We start from the raw sequence: 18,403 nt of genomic DNA on the forward strand, positions 1-18,403 counted from the left end.
TGTGAGAGTCTGGCTTGCATGATCCTAGACATAGATTCTTTCCTCTCTCATTAGGAATAATGCCAATGTGCAACTTCTCTGTTCACGGCGCCTCGGTTTGCCTGCTCAATGTTTCCCCACTGTCATGTATTGAGAGAGCAAGTAGCTTCGTTGCTCGCACATGTTTAGCTCCATATATTAGTTTATGGTGTATTACCAATGTGTGTGGTTCCTCTAATAAAGGACATCTGTTTGATATGTGGAACGGATCTTTGTAAAAAGCATTTTGCGTGATAACTTTCATTCCGGTCCACATTTGTAATACGTAGCACCAATTAGGGCTGATGCCGATAGCTAAACCGTGTTTCAGTAGCTCCTGAGACCATCCTGACACTTCGTAAGTAATGGTCAGCCTGTGTCTCAGCCTGGTTTTTGGTTCCTACATAGATCTGTAAATTACTGCTGTGCTTCGGAGTCCTACCGATCCACGGTTAGGACAGAGGTTCTACCTATGATTCAGCTTGAAATAAAATTCTAACTGCTCGCGTTCTGCCTCTCAAGATTTCGTTGAACAACTGGCATTTTCGCCTTCAATAGATGACCTTGTGCGAACCGATGTTTGTGTCATCAATAACTTGAATTGGTGTATGACAAAGGGTGAGTATTGTGTAGAGCTAATCAAATCGCTAAAATTGATTAAGGGCATGATCCTGACCTGAGTCTGCAGGCTGATCCCTTGAGGGAAGACGAAATAATGAAATGATCACATTAAAGTCGTACATTTGGTTAAGGATTTAATCCTGACTTGCCCCTGCTGGCTGTTCCCCTGAAGCAAGGCAAAATAATAGGCAGAGAGTGTCTCTTAACGTATAAATTGGCATTTCCTGATCTCAGCCTGAAGGCTCATTCCTTGTGGCGCGATGGAAGATGGGCAGATCTAAATGCCTAGGATTAAAAACGTTGCTGATTGCCAGGCTTGGTGAAGCCTTGATGAATTGGACCCGGTGCCAGACAAGATCAAAGTGCAGCCCTGGGTTTCGAGACAATCTCGTGTAGACGGGTCGCCGTACATTTGCCCGCTCAGAGGAGATTATGGTTTGCCATGGTAAACAGACGAGGTGCAACACTTAAGGTCAGAAATTCCGTTGTTGAGTTTAAGGAAGTGGCAAAGAGCCATCAACCCCCGATAAACATAATCGAGATCAGCGTCCAGGGAACTCTTTCGTAAACCCTCCCACCATACCAGCACCCGAATCCCCTATGTTCCAAACAACTACCGTCCCAGACCGGATTGCTGCTGTTATCGCTTGCCAAACGAGCAGGAGGGATGGCCAGGGGCGGAAGGCTGGTCGAAATACTGTTGCAGGTCACGATACTTGTCCACAAGCTCTTCGTGTTAATATTCAACATGGTCTAAATTTCTGGAAAGGCCATGATGGTGCAAGCATCTTATGATTTACGGTGATTGATAATTTTAAAAAAACTTGCTTGTCCGAGGATTATGAGACATAAATCCAAGTTCACAAGCCTTGGATCCGCTCTGAAGTCTGGAGCATGATGCAAGAATAACTGATCCACTCTAGTGATCAACATGTTTTTAATTGGCGAGTACAAATCTTTTGTACTTATATTTGCATGCCTCAGGATTTCCAAACATTGATGAATTTAGTGTCGGCGACACATTTGACGACCACTAAAGACTCCATTATATTTCCGCTGGGCCATGGATTAAATCAGAAACACAGACAATTTGGCGTGAAAATGTTGTTAGAATTGAAACTCTCTCATTTTGACTGTTGTGAAATGTGAATGTTTCATTCCCCGAACGAGCAAGGAAGCAACAGATGGTAAAAAAAACTGGAAAAGGATGAAAGTTGACAGAGAGCAAATGATCCCACCTCAGCGTTGAGTAACTGAAGCTTGCAGAAACGAGCAGGAGGGATGGCCAGGGGCATTTTGTGGTTTGCGTTGAAATCATATTTTCTTGTTGGTCACTGAATGTTTAAGTTTTGCTTCCTGGAGCTCGAGGTCTGTGAATGTTTTTTATCCCACAGATCATGAATTCAGTACTGTCAATTTCTAAATCGTCTAAGAATTTCTGTTCGCAAATGGGGAGAACAGAATTTTTGATTAGATTAGATTAGATTACAATGTGGAAACAGGCCCTTCGGCACAAGTCCACACCGACCCGCCGAAGCGCAACCCACCCATATCCCTGCATTTATGCCTTACCTAACACTATGGGCAATTTAATATGGTCAATTCACGTGACCTGCACATTTTTGGACTGTGGGAGGAAACCGGAGCAAACCCACGCAGACACGGGGAGAACGTGCAATCTCCACAAAGTCAGTCGCCTGAGGCGTGAATTGAACCCGGGTCTCTGGCGCTGTGAGGCAGCAGTGCTAACCACTGGGCCACCGTGCCGCTCACAATGCCATGATACAAATTACTGGCAAAACACAATATGCCCAACAACCTCGCGATCCATGCACGCCGTTTGCCAACACTGAAGACGTTGATTGAGATTACATGCACGTGGGGGGCGGAATCAACCTCAGATATCAACCTCAGATATCAATGACTGTTGAGAACCGATTCCAGAGAGAACCAAGGAAAACGTGACAGCAGGACCCGGTACGACACCTTTGGGACTGGGAACAAGCGAACTAAAACCACAGGACCAATGGCAGGCCCTTACCTTAGCTGTGGAAATGTGGCCACTGAGGAGCGAAGTGCCCGTGTGGCTGCCGTGGAGCTAACGCTCGGACCAACATGCTTGCATCCTAACAAAAGTAAAACTTGCAAAACTACTCACTGACTCTCGTTGAGCTTTTGGGGTGACCCACCATTACGGAGCATTGTGGAAACATCCTTCCTATTTTAGCTGATTATGAGCGTAGTTGTACACACTTTAGCAAGGGGGGTTCTCGAACCACTCGCTTGCGTGGTCGGTCCTTTCATTTGTTCGCAAATTAATTTCATAGAATTGCCTCGAGTAAATTGTTGCAAATATTGCCTCATAATAGCAAATGTATTTAGAGATGAATGGGAACGCTTCCAACGTCTGACAGTGCTTCCACAATAGTGGAGGACAAGTGTGAAATATCTGCACAAGTTAACCAAAACTGTCCAAAGTTTATATTCACAGGTACACCCAGTCTTGGGACGAGGAAAAATTGGAGCCGAGGGGACAAGGCCGGTGCCTGGTTCTGAGAGCATGCCACACAGTAGTCAAAGTCAAAGCAATATTCGTGTGGACGCACAAATTTCGTTACAAGAGAACACCGCCTCAAAAGGAGCCCAGCTCCTGGTGGGACATGTGGAGTTGGGTGGGCTCATCGCTCGGGTCCTGCAGCAGCGCCCTACTGCAAGGATTTATTGCCCTTGTTTTCTTTTCACTTCTCGCGGTCCTTAATATTTTAATTAAGCAGGTTGTGGATGCTTTGTTTCACTGCTGCTACATCCTGTCCCATTATAATTTCCGCTGATCAGCATCTGCCTGGCTATTCTGGGCACTGAGCCCCAGACTCCAGACCTAACATCGCTGAGACCTCTTATTCTGAGGACTATCAGTTCGATTCTGAGCTTCCATGCCCATACAATCTCCTGGCTCTGCTTACATTCCTCTTTTACTGAAGCTCCTGACCCTGCTCAACTGATTATGTAAAAAAAGGAGAGTTTGTGGAAATCATATTGCTGTTAATGGCTTCCCTCCCATTTCGCTGAAATGCTACTCAGCAGGCAGAACATTAGTCCTTGGCATGCAGCTTTAATAAGCTGTCTCACAGCCTCCTGTACATAAATTAGTTCATCTCTCACTAGAAGGTAATGCCGAAGTGTAGCGTCTCTGTTCAAGTCCCCTCCGTCCTCCTGCTTAATGTTTCCCCATTGTGATGTGTTACTCGAGCATGTAGCTTAGTTGGTCAAGCATGCAAAGCCCCACCAATTAGTTTACAATGTTCCTCTAATCAAGGACATCTGTTATTGATCTCTGTAAACAAAATATTAGGTGGTAACTTTCACTCCTGTCCACTTCTGGAATACGTATCATCAACTAGAGCTGACTCCGAGAGCTGGGTCCTGATTTGGGACCTCCGTGAACCATACTGGCACTTTTTATTTAATGGTCAGCCTGTAGCTCAGCAAGGATCTTGTATCCCATCTAACTCTTTAACTTGCTGCTTTACCTCGGAGTCTTACCGAACCACTGTTAGGACAGTGAGGCTTCCCAATATGCATCGTGTTAATGCTTAAGGTCTGCCTCCCTAGATTTTGTTCAATAGAAAGGGATAAAGAATAACTGACGAAACGACAAACCAGTCAGTTTGACATCGGGATTAGAAAATTGATCGCAGACCTAACACGGGATAAGGTATATATACAGGTAGAGAAAACTGAAGTAATTCCAGACAGTCAAGCACAGCATTGCGAAAAGCAGTTCATGTCTGAAAAGTTTGGTTCATTTCATTGACGAGGTGATGCAAGTAGCAGATCACGATAACGCTATGGATGCTGTACATTTGGACTTTCCTAAATGTTTTGATACGATTCCTCATAACAGGTTAATTACCAAAGGAGGAATGCTTAGGATTGGTGTGTCTCTGGCAGCATGCAATCGATGTTGGCGAAAGGAAATGAAACAGATGATAGTTACAGCTGGTCATTTCTTACATTGAACATGAGTTGAAAATGGTGTTCCCTTGCAAACTGTGGGGATCTTGCTTTTCTCTGATTTGGAGTTACTTATTGATCTACAGTTAAAGATGATACGACGCCAGTGAGAGTTGTGAATTGTGAGGATGATGCTGAGAGACTTAAGACGGACTTTGAAAATTTGTTCAAATGATCAGTTACCTGTCAGATCACATTTAATGCAGAAATCTGTGAGGTACTACAGTTTGGTGTCAGAAACATATAAAGATTCGGGCTCAAAAGCACACTTTTGAGATGAGCACAGGAGAGGACAGAATGAGGGTTCATTCCACATAATTCTCTGAAGGTGAACAGATAATTTGAAACATTATTTCAGAAGACTTGTAGGATGTTCGAGGTTTTAAACAGGGATCTGGAGGAAAACAACAAGTAAATAATGATGCCACGTCGCTAAAAATCATTGGTGAGTCCACGTGTAGAGTATCTTTTTCAATTATGGCGCCAATTTAGGCCCTGGAAAGAGTGCAAAGGAGATTTCGTACAATCGTACCAGAAAAAAGTGTTTAGATACAAGGAAAAATTGGAGACACTGGTCATGTTTTTCTAGAAGTTGAGAAGATAAGGAGGTGATCCCAATGATGTAATTAAAATTCTGTATGATTTTAATCGTGTAAAAAGCATATTTTATTTCGATTAATTAATATGTCAGTGACGTGTAGTCGTAACTTCAATATTGTTAGTGAGACGACGAGGAATGAGGTGAAGAGGAGCTGGCCAAAGTTCAATGGTGCAATATCTTAGCAGGGGTGACAGTGGAGAAACAATGGCGGGTATTTCTGTGTATAATACAGAAGTTTCAGGATCAGTTCATTCCAAAAAGGAAGAAAGATCCTAGGAGGAGGCATGGGTGGCCTTGGCTGACGAGGGAAGTTAAGAAACAAATAAAGTTAAAAGAGAAAAAGTATAACATAGCAAAGATAAGTGGGAAAACGAAGGACTGAGAAGCTTTTAAAGAACGAAAGAGGATTACTAAGAAGGAAATAGCAGAGAAAAAATGAGGTACGAAGGTAAACTGGCCAATAAAATAAAGGAGCATAGTAAAAGTTATTTTAGGTATGTGAAAGGCAAAAAAATGGTTAAGACTAAAATTGGGCCCTTCAAGACAGAAACAGGGGAATATATTAAGGGAAAACAGAAATGGCAGATGAATTGAATTGGTACTTCAGATCTGTGTTCACTGGGGAATACACAAGCAATTCCCTGAGGTAACAATAGCTGAAGGACCTGAACTTAAGGGAATTTATATTTGCCAGGAATTGGTGTTGGAGAGACTGTTAGGACTGAAGGTTGATAAGTCCCCGGGGCCTGATGGTCTACATCCCAGGGCACTGAAGGAGGTGCCGCGAGAAATCGTGGATGCGTTGGTGATTATTTTCCACAGTTCGATAGATTCGGTATCAGTTCCTGCAGATTGGAGGGTGGCTCATTTTATACCACTTTATAAAAACGGTGGGAGAGAGAAAGGAGGAAATTATAGACCAGTTAGTCTGACCTCAGTGGTGGGAAAGATGCTGGAGTTTATTATAAAAGATGAAATTACGACACATCTGGATAGTAGTAACAGGATAGGTCAGAGTCAGCATGGATTTATGAAGGGAAAATCATGCTTGACGAATCTTCTGGAATTTTTTGTGGATGTAACTCTGAAGATGGACGAGGGAGATCCAGTAGATGAGGTGTACCTGGACTTTCAGAAAGCTTTTGATAAAGTCCCACATAAGAGGTCAGTGAGCAAAATTAGGGCGCATGGTATTGGGGGCAAAGTACTAACTTGGATGGAAAGTTGTTTGGCTGATAGGAAACAAAGCGTAGTGATAAACGGCTCATTTTTGGAATGACAGGCAGTGGCCAGTGGGGTACATCAGGGATCAGTACTAGGACCGCAGCTTTTTACAATATATGATAATGATATAGAAGATGGTATTAGTAATAACTTGAGCAAATTTGCTGATGTTACTAAGCTGGGTGTCAGGGTGAAATGTGATGAGGATTTTAGGACCTCGACAAGTCAGGTGAGTGGTCAGATGCATGGCAGATGCAGTTTAATGTTTGATAAATGTACGGTTGTCCACTTTGGTGGCAAGAACAAGAAGGCAGATTACTACCGAAATGGAATCAATTTAAGTAAAGGGGCAGTACAGAGAGATCTGGGTGTTCTTGTACACCAGTCAATGAAGGTAAGCATGCAGGTACAGCAGGTAGTGAAGAAGGCTAATAGCATGCTGGCCTTCATAAAAGGAAGGTTTGAGTAAAGAAGCAAAGACGTTCTTCTGCAGCTGTACAGGGCCCTGGTGAGACCACACCTGGAGTACTGTGTGCAGTTCTGGTCTCCAAATTTGAGGAAAGACATTCTGGCTGTTGAGGCAGTGCAGCGTAGGTTCACGAGGTCAATTCCTGGAATGGCGTGATTACCTGGACTGGGCTTGTATACCTTGAGTTTAGAAGACCGAGAGGGGATATGATTGAGACATATAAGATTATTAAAGGATTGGACACTCTGGAGGCAGGAAACATGTTTCCGCTGATGGGTGAGTTCCGAACAAGAGGACACAGCTTAAAAATACGGTGTAGACCATTTAGGACAGAGATGAGGAGAAACTTCTTCACACAGAGAATGGTAGGTGTGTGGAATGCTCTTTCCCAGAGTGCAGTGATGGCCCAGTCTCAGGATTCATTAAGAAAGAGTTGGATAGAGCTCTCAAGGATTGTGGAATCAAGGGTTATGGAGATAAGGCAGGAACAGGACACTGATTAAGGATGATCAGCCATGATCATATTGAATGGTGGTGCAGGCTCGAAGGGCAGAATGGACTACTCCTGCACCTATTGTCTATTGTTTAAGAGAAATGTCATTACACAGAGAGATTGTCTGAGTAGTAATGCATTGATTGGGAGAGTGTTGAAGCCAGGATACATAGAATGTTTCAAAAGAGAGTTTAATATATGTTTTAAAGGGATGAAGATAGAGGACGACCGAGCCAGCGCTGGACAGTGGTACTTCCTGGGGAGCTCTTTCTGGAGTGGGTGCAGATGATCACATGGTGCCCTCCTGTCCTGCAAAACTCTCTGATTTTGTTATTATTTGCCCTTCCGTTCCTACACTGTGAGTTTGACCCATTGTTTAATAATGCTCACCTACAAAAGCAAGAGAGATTATACACTTGTTTATTTCAATTTCTCCCGGCCCAACCAATCCACCTGTGCTTCATCACACTTTTCATTAAGTAATCTTGAAGTGTGTTACTGGAAAGGTTCTGCATCTCATGTACCTTCTATGGAAAAAGAACCAGACTTAACATTCGGGGAGTTCCTGGGGTTTCGAGTTCACAGTGAGATGGGAAGCGTTTTGGGGATATGTAAGGGGAAGGTTATTCACAGAGAGGGTGGTGGATGCCTGGAATGCGTTGCCAGCGGAGGTGGTAGGACAAGAATAAAGGCGGTCGGTGAGATGTACCTGGACATACAAATGAATGGTCTGGGAGTAAAGGGAATAGAGCCATACAAAATAGGCGGCAGGTTTAGATAGAGGGTCTGGATCCCCGCAGGCTTGCAGTTTCGAAGAGCCTGTTCCGGTGCTGTAAGTTTCTTTGTTCTTTGTCCTTCGGGTGCAGTATCCATCTTCAGAGTTGTTTGCAGTTAGGAAAGATATATATGTTAGAGGAAGTGTGGGGGCGGGGTGCAGGAGTAAACGATAGGTAGGAATGTGCCCAGAGAGTGCGATTGTGCGAAGATAATCCTCACAGAATGAATAGTTCCTAAAGGGGATCGTTGTGGTCTGACAGCATAATACAGTTTTCATAGTTCTGCGTGCAAAAACGAATTCTCGTTACAATAGAAGCAGTTCCTAAACCCACACAGGATAGCAAAAGTACAGGAAACATTATCTGTTCTAAGTCGAACAAACCACATAAAATTACAAAAATATATTGCCCAGTGGGGTACATGTAAGTGTACAGCTTCAGTTCTTCAAGGAAAGAGGCGAAATATTGAATCTTAATGAGAACACAATTCAATATGTGTACCTTTAACTTTAGTCCTTCTGACAAGAGAAACGACCAAAACATAACTCCAAATAGGTTTACGTGTTCATTCTTTTCCGTTTCAGTCATGAGTCACAGTCAATTCAGAAAAACAAACTGTGGTAAATGATCATGCTGATGACATTTCTAATTGGTTGTTTGCGTCATCTGACTTATTATGTTGTTACATTCGATCGTTTCTTTTCATATGTATGGGTATGTATGTGGTTGTGAGAGGGAAATAATGCGTACATTTCTTCTGGCCCTTTGTACTCTTATCTGTGCACTAAGATGTCTGTGAAGATGGTTCATCTCGTCTTATTTCATTACAGTTGTTCTTGACTTCCTTCCGGAAATATTCCTCCACTGAGAGCGCAGGAAAGATGCATGGTACAACAGAAACTCCTGTAATATGACTCCACTTGTTTATACAAACCTTTCAAGTTCCATTAACTGCCATTAAAAGCACATCATTCTGAACTTTTGCAAATAGATCTTGCTATTTAGGATGCACTGGAACCTGCCTTATTTAATATTGCGCAGGAGCACAGGTTGCTTAACTTATACAAGATTTTTTTCTTTCAATGCAGCAATATCATAACCCAGAAAGCAATTTCTGGATCTTGCTCCCCAGTTTTTTTCTTATTTGACGAATATTTACACACCTGCCTGCTCGATTTCATGCACATTTCAATACACCCATCTCTTTGGCACTGTCAATACGCATGACATCCATCACTTCTTCTTCCCCATTCCACAATCTCATTTTTTGCCTTCACATGTTTTTTCCGTATCTCCACCCATGACCCATCTCACTCTCCGACCTTGTAAGTTTAAATCCCATCCAACAAATTTTGTACTCTTTGTGATGAGGAGAAGCACATCTCTTCAGGAGACCATTGTGCTGCGCAACAATGATCCCAGTCTCTGAGAAATCAGAACTCCTCCACTGTATGTCACCCCTCAAGTCATGCTCTCCACGCTGTCCATCGCCATCTCTTTGGTTCCAACATGTACCCCAATGACTGACTTTTTACTCTAACTTATGCAATCATTCTCTTTATGATTCAAACACTTGCACCCGGAGACAGGACATCATAAGGTCCTCGCGATGTAGCTGCAAAACTAAATGTAGTTCTTTCTAACGATTGAGTCACACACCATGACTAATCTGCCTTCCAGCCGCTCCATTTGTTTTCAGCGAATCCTCGACACAACGGTACTGTGGTTTTCTCTCACGTCATCACCCAGACTCACTCAAGTTGCTCAACAAATCGGACTCCAAAATATAATACATGTGACACAACCAAGGATACTGTGTTTCCTTCACCTGCTTTCTCTATTCCCTTGGCGAATGGTTCACGTGCCATCTCTGCACTGCTCCTTGACTGCTTATCACGATGTCACGTGATAACCCTCTGGTTGACTCTTCCAGAAACCTCTCTCTTTCTTGAATGCTGCACAGTGCGAAAAGTTGATTCTCCAAGTCAACCACGTATTATTCAAGAACTGTAACTGTCTGACACTAAAGGCAGATCTCACCATCCTGGATACCTTAGTAATCCAAAACCTCACACATTTTGTATAGCCCAAATATCATAAGCTTTCCCCGAGTTTCTGCCATATTGGAAGATCAAGATAATGCAACATGCTGATGGCCTGCTGTCCCTTAAATATGATCAGTCATTCTAAAGTTTTCTCTTTCTCTCTCTCTCGTTTCAGCGAGGATGGAGGAAGGGAAGGAAACACTACAGTTATCTAATTTTGGGGCTTCACTCTTTTGTGTCGCTGGATCCTTCAATGGGCCTTTCACAATTATGATGAGCAAGGCAACCTCTCTCAGAATCCTCAACAGTCTCTTCTCAGTGCCACCTTCTGTTGGATTTTATTCCTCCTGTTGAACACAACTCTCCTTCAAAATCATTATGGAGTTGGCAAGCGAGGCAGCATTTCACAGAAAGCATCTCAGTCATATGATGCCGTTGCCCTGCATGCCTGCAGGTCAGAAGCAGAAAGAGAGTGGTGAGCTTGTGGGTATTTACAAGAGATCTTCAACTATTGGGGACGAAGTAAATGAGAGCATTGGCGTGCAGATCAAAGAAACTCGCTGGGCAATTTGGGTTGTAATATTTTATGATTTTACATACGTTAGGGCGGACTGTGAGAAGTGTAAAGTATGGGACAATGAAAGTCAGAAATGTCGACAAAGTACGTTGTACACATTTCTGGAAGAGTACAATTCCAGTCGTACCAGACATGGAATTGTCCGGAGTCTGGTTCTAGTAAATGAGGCAGGCCATGTGAAGAACAGCAGAATGGCGGAGCATTTGAAAAATAGTAATCAGAATACGGCAAATGCTGAAAATTGTTTGGAAATGGGTCGAAATAAGGCTATGTTTAAGATCCTCGGCTGGATCTTAGGCATCTAAACTTTGAACGTGACTAAACTAATTAGTAATGCATTATGGTTGATAAATCATTGGATGAGAATGGGAGAATTTCAAAAGAAAGATATATATATAGTGGAAACTAAATATGTGCATATGAGTAATAATTGTAGGCTAGGTAATGATAGAGTGAATATATCACGATATCCATGGGAATACAAGGAGGAAAAAGGAGGCATATTATACATTCTGCAATATTAATTGTACTATAAATTTGGAAGAGATTCGGAAATGCAGGAGAGTGGCTAAGGCTGGAATAATGTGAAAGTGAGCTCTGCAGATGCTGGAGAACAGGGTCGAGAGTGTGGTCCTGCCAAAGCACAAAAAAGCATTCTCTGAAGTTAACCAGTAAAGCTTAAACAGTTGTTAAGAAGTCGTTTTGGATCCTTGGATTCATCGGTGAGGTAAAATGCTGAAAAGGAAGAAGTGCTGCTCCACCTCTAAAAAAAACATTTGTCAGAACCGGGTCTCTGGCTCAGTTCCTGGTACCTTACTGAACGAAGAATATCATAAACCTGGACCGAGGACAAGGGATATTTCCTACAATTATTCCAGAAATGAAAATGTCCTTTGGGAAGGAAGGTTAGAAAGGTTTATTCTGCTTGGAGCAGAGAAATTAAAAGATGACCTTATTGGTCAGCTCAATATTACACACAATATTTACAGTGCAACGAAGGACATTCTGTTTCCACAAAATGGTGCATTAGAAACAAAGGAGTAAAAGTATCAATATTGTTAACAAGAGAGCCAGAAGTGAGGTGAAGAGAGACTTCTTTACTCATACAGTTACTCGAATTTGGAGTGTGTTGTCCAGGAAAGTGTAAGACAGATTCCATATGACGTTTCAAAAGAGATTTGGATAGACGTTTGAAAGTGACGACGTCAGAGGGCTCCGAAAATCGGCCTGGAGAATAGGCTTTGCTGATTCGCTCTTTCGTGAGCTACTTTATACAAATTGTGTTTCATAGCCTTCTTTTGATCTGCGAAGTTTTATGATTGTATGTTGTTTTAATTTTTATTGTGGTCCATATTTAAACATAATCTCAACATTTTTCAATTGTAAAGGATGCAAAACATGTCTTCTTTTGTATTATATTTGCACGTGGAACTGGCATGAATTTATTTGGCCTTTGCATGAAATGACGCATCTTTTCGAGTCTCTCCATATGACATGTAGCAACTGTTCTAGCCCATCGCCTAACCGTTTAGGTTACCTGAGATGCTCTATTTCTTACTGCAGAACTTTTGACAGACAATTAATTATTTTTCTGAAGTTAAGCAGGACTTGAAATAAAACAATGTGCACGGAATCGTTCAAAATTATTGATAAAAGCACAAAAAACAATGAGATTGGTTTCAGTGGTGAAAATTTCCGAACAAATATTGTGTAAAGGAGCTGAGGAGACCGTTTCCCATTCCTTTTGAAATATTAACATCATGCCGCCTTATTTAAATTTGAGAGGCCACTCACAGTTCGAGGTTTTCCGTCACATTCCATCACATTTGAACGTTTCGGAACCTTCTGCGTAGTCAACAAGAAACTGAATTTGCTTGACTATTGGCTTTGCTACCTTGAATTTGCTGAGTTTGCACCCACTGCATGTTATTTCAAGAGATTGGTTAGGCACAGAGTCGCTCTGCAGGATATGAAACATGACTAGCATTTCTCTCGTCTCATTTTTTTCCTGTTTAAATCCAGCAGTGATCGTGCTGAAAGGACACACCAGCACCTTCTTTATCTCCTCTCAGAACTTGTTCTGGGAGATTGCGTATATGAAGATGTTGTTGCAGGAACTGAGTAACTGAAGCATATTAACAATCTCTTGAATGATATACCGTGGGTCATTAAAATCCAGGCAAGAGAAGTAGCCTTCACCTGTAATTCGCACGTAGAGAAAAATGCCCGAGATAGCTTGCCCACAAGAGGAGGAAGCTGATGGAGATTGTGAAGAGCAAGACTATGGACTTCATGCGATTGGCCATCTCCATATCACCACGATTGTCGGCACCCCGGAGCCTTCTGCGTGCTCTGCTGGCTGCTAAGATGTGCCTTACGGTCAAGTTGTTCAGAAGCAGGATAAGCAAGAATGGTAGAAAAGGTGTAAATGTGTGGTCCAACCAGTCATAGACTTGCCAGATTGGCCAAGAATAGAAGATCACTCGAACGTCACAAAACCAGCCCACTCCATTCACAGTTTATAAAGGTTGATAGATGAAGTAGAAAGGGATGTTCTTGATACAGCTCAAGGCATAGATTACTCCAATCACCAACGATGCAGTTTTCTCCTTGCAGTATCTGGCCTTCAATCTCTGGCAACAAATGGCTACAAAGCGGTCAAAGGTGAATGCCCACGGTCAACCAGACTGAACCATTCCGGCTGCAACGGACCAGCACTGCACCGAGTCTGCAAGCAAGCGTGGTGGACAGGTAACCCTCCCGAAAGTAAATGCGTCCAATCCGGTTCAGTACAACAGCGGTAATAATGACAATGAAGTCACTCACTGCTATTGCCACCAAGTAATAGGTGATGCACCGAGAAAGTCCACGTCGTCCTCGGGAGAGGATTGCAATTGCTATCAAGTTTGCTGTGAGAGGTGGAGACAGAGATATGTTATGATACATATGCCACCAGCTTTTGAATCATCTAATGTATTGCTCAAGTTTACACTTTAATATTCTGGCTTTGTCAAATCCGTTGATAAATGTTCAACATCCAGTGCTGAATTGATTACTTTTCAGCACATGGAGTCAACGCAAACTACCCCTTCATAAATTCAACGCCTCCCCCTCCCCACCTTTGACAGTGAACCAATACTCATGTCTCGCTATCAAAATAAGCATCTGCAAAATGCAAAATATTTGCTGCGACGTTTTGATGTCCCATCCATCCAGCAACACTATGATTGCTGATGTAAAATATGTCTACATCCAACAGCATTTCGATGGAACTTTCTAACTTTCCAATTAATACATATCCTCGTCACGTCAATCGATGTCATATATTGTTATTAACTGAGGTTACTGCTGATCGATAAATCTGCCATTTCTTGAATTCCTGATATATGTCCAAAAGTGGTGATTATGTCTTCCACTGCCATTACGATATATTGTGCGATTTCATGTCTCAATGGCTCCATCGTTCCATCTTATTTTCAATTATCTCTGTAATGTTATGAAATATTCAAGCTTTGTGCACTGTGTTCTATTTTATCCTAATATCTCTCATGGTGACCTTCATTAGTTTAAGGTCTCATGAAAGACCCCTTCGTATTTAAGGCAATCCTCTATGGATCAAGTCAAACCCAATGATTTCAAATAGAAATCAAAGATAAGCAACCAACATTCATGATGTCAGTGTCAACCACATCGAACACAAGTAAAATAGGCTGACCCATTACAAAACCCAAAACGGAAAATACTCCATTGGTAACATTTTGAGTGCATAATCCATTTTTTTAAAATTGCATTTCCACTCAATTCCTCAACCCTTTCTAAAGTTCAATGATTGAACATCAAGTAATGCAACGACCACGTGCCATGAATGAATAAAGGAAGTCCCCAAATCTCATTAAAAATCTCCATTGTGAACGTACAAGACTGCAATATTTGCATCGGTCCAGTAATCAAAATGTAGATTGCTATGCCAATTAACTAAATTATATTTGATCTCCCAACTATCAAGTGGAATTATTGTAATATAATAATCGCACAACCCTGTCGTAATCCGTGTTTCTGCATTACGACGGGATTCTTTTGTGCAACACTAAAAACGAAAACGCAATGCTCTGAAAATAGTGGATTAATATTAATAGAACCCCTGTAATTTCTAATTTCTAGTTCAACCTTAAACTGTATGATATCATAGAATGCAACCATATAAATTACCACGTGCTCAAATTAACAGACAATTGAAAAATTTTCAATACATATAAGAACATCAGCTAGATTACGAATAAAAGTCCGAAGACATTCGTAGCTAAAAAAACAACAAAATTTTGTAGTTAACGTTATTTACCAGGGACACCAATAAGTGCGAGAATGGTGTAACAAATGGCAAAGAATGGGCCGTTCGCTGCACCGTGCCTTGTCTTTCAAAAAGTGGAAGTACTCCCGAAGCTTCACACGTTATCTCTAAGACGCAAACAAATCATCCCTCATTTATTTAGAGTAAGCAAGTCCACAGGGGCAAATAACTGACAACACGTGCATTCAGAATATTTCATTGAACCAGCGAGTTAACTCACCCATGTGTGCCCAACTCTCTTTCCCATCAGAAAGATGAATCACCTCAAAGAACGTCTAAGAAAATTTAATGTTGCAAATGCCACAATTGCCACAGACTATACCTGCATGAATCCATATCTTAGAATCGCTTATGTTAAATGCTGATACGTGCCCCATCACTATTTTTTGTTTCTTCTCATCATTGCGATATTCCCAATTAATGCACATTCACAGGTATCCGTTTACAGTAATATTTGGTTCCTCATTAGGTGTTCGAGTATTTTATATGATCATGTTGCCCAATGTCATTATTGACTGAAAATCCGCAGCATTTATCCGAGTTGACTTCTGGCTAATTAGGAATGAGCGATAACTTCTGTCATAATAACCAAAACACACCTCCTAGAAATGACGAAGAATGAAAAATCGAACTATTGTTCCTGCCCTATCGGAACTTTCACAGCAAATATGTATCTTTTGTGATATTCTTTAACACAACAAGGAGAAATTCGTTATAGATCTTCCTTCTGTGCCTTCATTTGTGTTCTTATGTGGAAATATTCAGTTTGCAAGCAATGCTATAAAGTATCAGTTAAATACAGAAATAATTATGAGAGCTTGACATTGCTTGACATCGACTGCTGCTGATGGATGCGTCAGTTGTAGAGAGAAAGTACCTGGAACCTAGGATTATGTGGGAAGCAAGAGAGGAAATTGCAGAGCCGTTGGCAATAATCTTTTCGTCTTCACTGTCAACGGGGGTGGTACCAGGGGACTGGAGAGTGGCGAATGTTGTGCCCCTGTTCAAAAAAGGGAACAGTGATAACCCCGGGAATTACAAGTCAGTTAGTCTAACTTCGGTTGTAGGCAAAGTAATGGAAATGGTACTGAGGGATATGATTTATGAGTATCTGGAAAGACACTGCTTGATTATGGACAGCCAGCACGGATTTGTGAGGGGTAGGTCTTGCCTTACAAGACTTATTGAATTCTTTGAGGAGGTGACCAAGCATGTGGATGAGGGTAGAGCAGTGGATGTAGTGTACATGGATTTTCGTAAGGCATTTGATAAGTTTCCCCATGGTAGGCTTATGCGGAAAGTCAGGAGGCATGGGATAGTGGGAAATTTGGCCAGTTGGACAGAGAACTGGCTAACCGGTCGAAGTCAGAGAGTGGTGGTAGATGGCAAGTATTCAGCCTGGAGCCCAGTTCCAAGTGGAGTTGCGCAGGGATCAGTTCTGTGTCCTCTACTGTTTGTAATGTTGATGAATGACTTGGAAGAGGGAGTCGAAGGGTGGGTCAGTAAATTTGCAGACGATACGAAGATTGGTGGAGTTGTGGATAGTGAGGAGGGCTGTTGTCGGCTGCAAAGGGATTTAGATATGATGCAGAACTGGGCGGAGGAGTGGCAGATGGAGTTCAACCCTGTCAAGTATGAGGTTGTCCATTTTGGAAGGACAAATTAGAATGCAGAATACAGGAATAACGGTATGGTTCTTAGTAATGTGGAGGAACAGAGGGATCTTGGGGTCTCTGCTCATAGTTGTTTGAAAGTTGCCACTCAGGTGGATAGAACTTGTACAAAGGCCTATGGTGTATTAGCGTTCATTACTAGAGGGATTGAATTCAAGAGCCGTGAGGTGATGTTGCAGCTGTACAGGACCTTGGTAAGGCCACATTTGGAGAACTGGGTGCGGTTCTGGTCGCCTCATTTTAGCAAAGATGTGTAAGCTTTGGAGAGGGTGCAGAGGAGATTTACGAGGATGTTGCCTGGAATGGAGAATAGGTCGTGCGAGGATAGGTTGAGAATGCTAGGCCTTTTCTCATTGGACCGGCGAAGGATGAGGGGTGACTTGATAGAGGTTTATAAGATGATCAGGGGAATAGATAGAGTGGACAGTCAGAGACTTTTTCCCCGGGTACAACCGAGTGTTACAAGCGGACATAAATTTAAGATGAAGAGTTGAAGTTATAGGGGGGATGTCAGGGGTAGGTTCTTTTTCCAGAGAGTGGTGGGGGCGTGGGCCGAAGGGCTTGTTCTGTGCTGTAGAGTTTAGATTAGTTACAGTGTGGAAACAGTCCCTTCAGCGCAAGAAGTCCACACCCAGACCCCCTCCCCTACATTTACCCCTGCACCTAACACTACGGGCAATTTAGCATGGCCAATTCACCTAACCTGCACATTTCTGGACTGTGGGAGGAAACCAGAGCACCCAGAGGAAACCCACCCAGACATGGGGAGAATGTGCATGACTCCACACAGTCAGCTGCCTGAGGAGTGAATTGAACCCGGGTCTCTGGCGCTGTGAGGCAGCAGTGCTAACCACTGTGCCACCCACGCCAATTTCACCCTCTTCTGTAGTTGACAAGATTCGAACCTGCATGGGAATGCCCCAATGGATTTCAAGTCCATCGCCTTCACCACTCAGCCACAACTACAGATAGACTATTGTTCTATGTTCTCTGTTGAAATGATGAGTTCTGATTCCATTGGGACTGCGGGTTGCATTTCGTCAGATCACAAATTTCAAAGGACTTCCAGCTGTGTTCATTTTGACAGACTGAAAACCCATCTGAACCAACGCCCATTTCTCTCAGGTCCAGACATTTTTTATTGATAATCAGGAAACTCGAGTTCTGAACCAGAAGTGTAACAGACTCAGAGGGAAATATTTCGGTATATCTCCTGAGAGTTCCATGTGCTTCACGTCGGCAAGGTCCTCCGTCAAAAGGCAGCTTTAGGTGGAGCACAACCTACTTTTCCAGATAATGAGAATGTTTTGTGGTCAGTTGGGATATGGAAAGGACAGTGAGCTGAAACAGTTGTACTCGCTGCTCTTGTGCAAATTTCAATTTCCAAAATGCACCGACCCAAAACCTGCAGTTTCCCCACGGGATGACAACGGAGTTTGATAGTCTGGAACTTCCCTCCTCTGCAATTGGCGATTAAGGGGTAACCTCATTGCCATGAGCATTTGAAAGGTCAGAACACACAAGCGCTGGAAACTGGGACCGCA

General features: G+C 42.5%; 1 non-coding gene across 1 annotated transcript; it reads right to left on the bottom strand.

Moving 5' to 3' along the window:
* Positions 1 to 17,743: 17,743 nt before the first annotated feature.
* On the bottom strand, positions 17,744 to 17,825 carry trnas-uga (transfer RNA serine (anticodon UGA)). The gene has a single exon. It is a non-coding gene; the product is annotated as a tRNA-Ser (tRNA).
* Between the last annotated feature and the right edge of the window lie 578 nt (positions 17,826 to 18,403).

The sequence above is a fragment of the Chiloscyllium plagiosum genome, unplaced genomic scaffold (genome assembly GCF_037043375.1).
Source record: "Chiloscyllium plagiosum isolate Xiang-an unplaced genomic scaffold, Cpla_swu_hap1 HiC_scaffold_40, whole genome shotgun sequence".
Classification (NCBI taxonomy): domain Eukaryota; kingdom Metazoa; phylum Chordata; class Chondrichthyes; order Orectolobiformes; family Hemiscylliidae; genus Chiloscyllium; species Chiloscyllium plagiosum.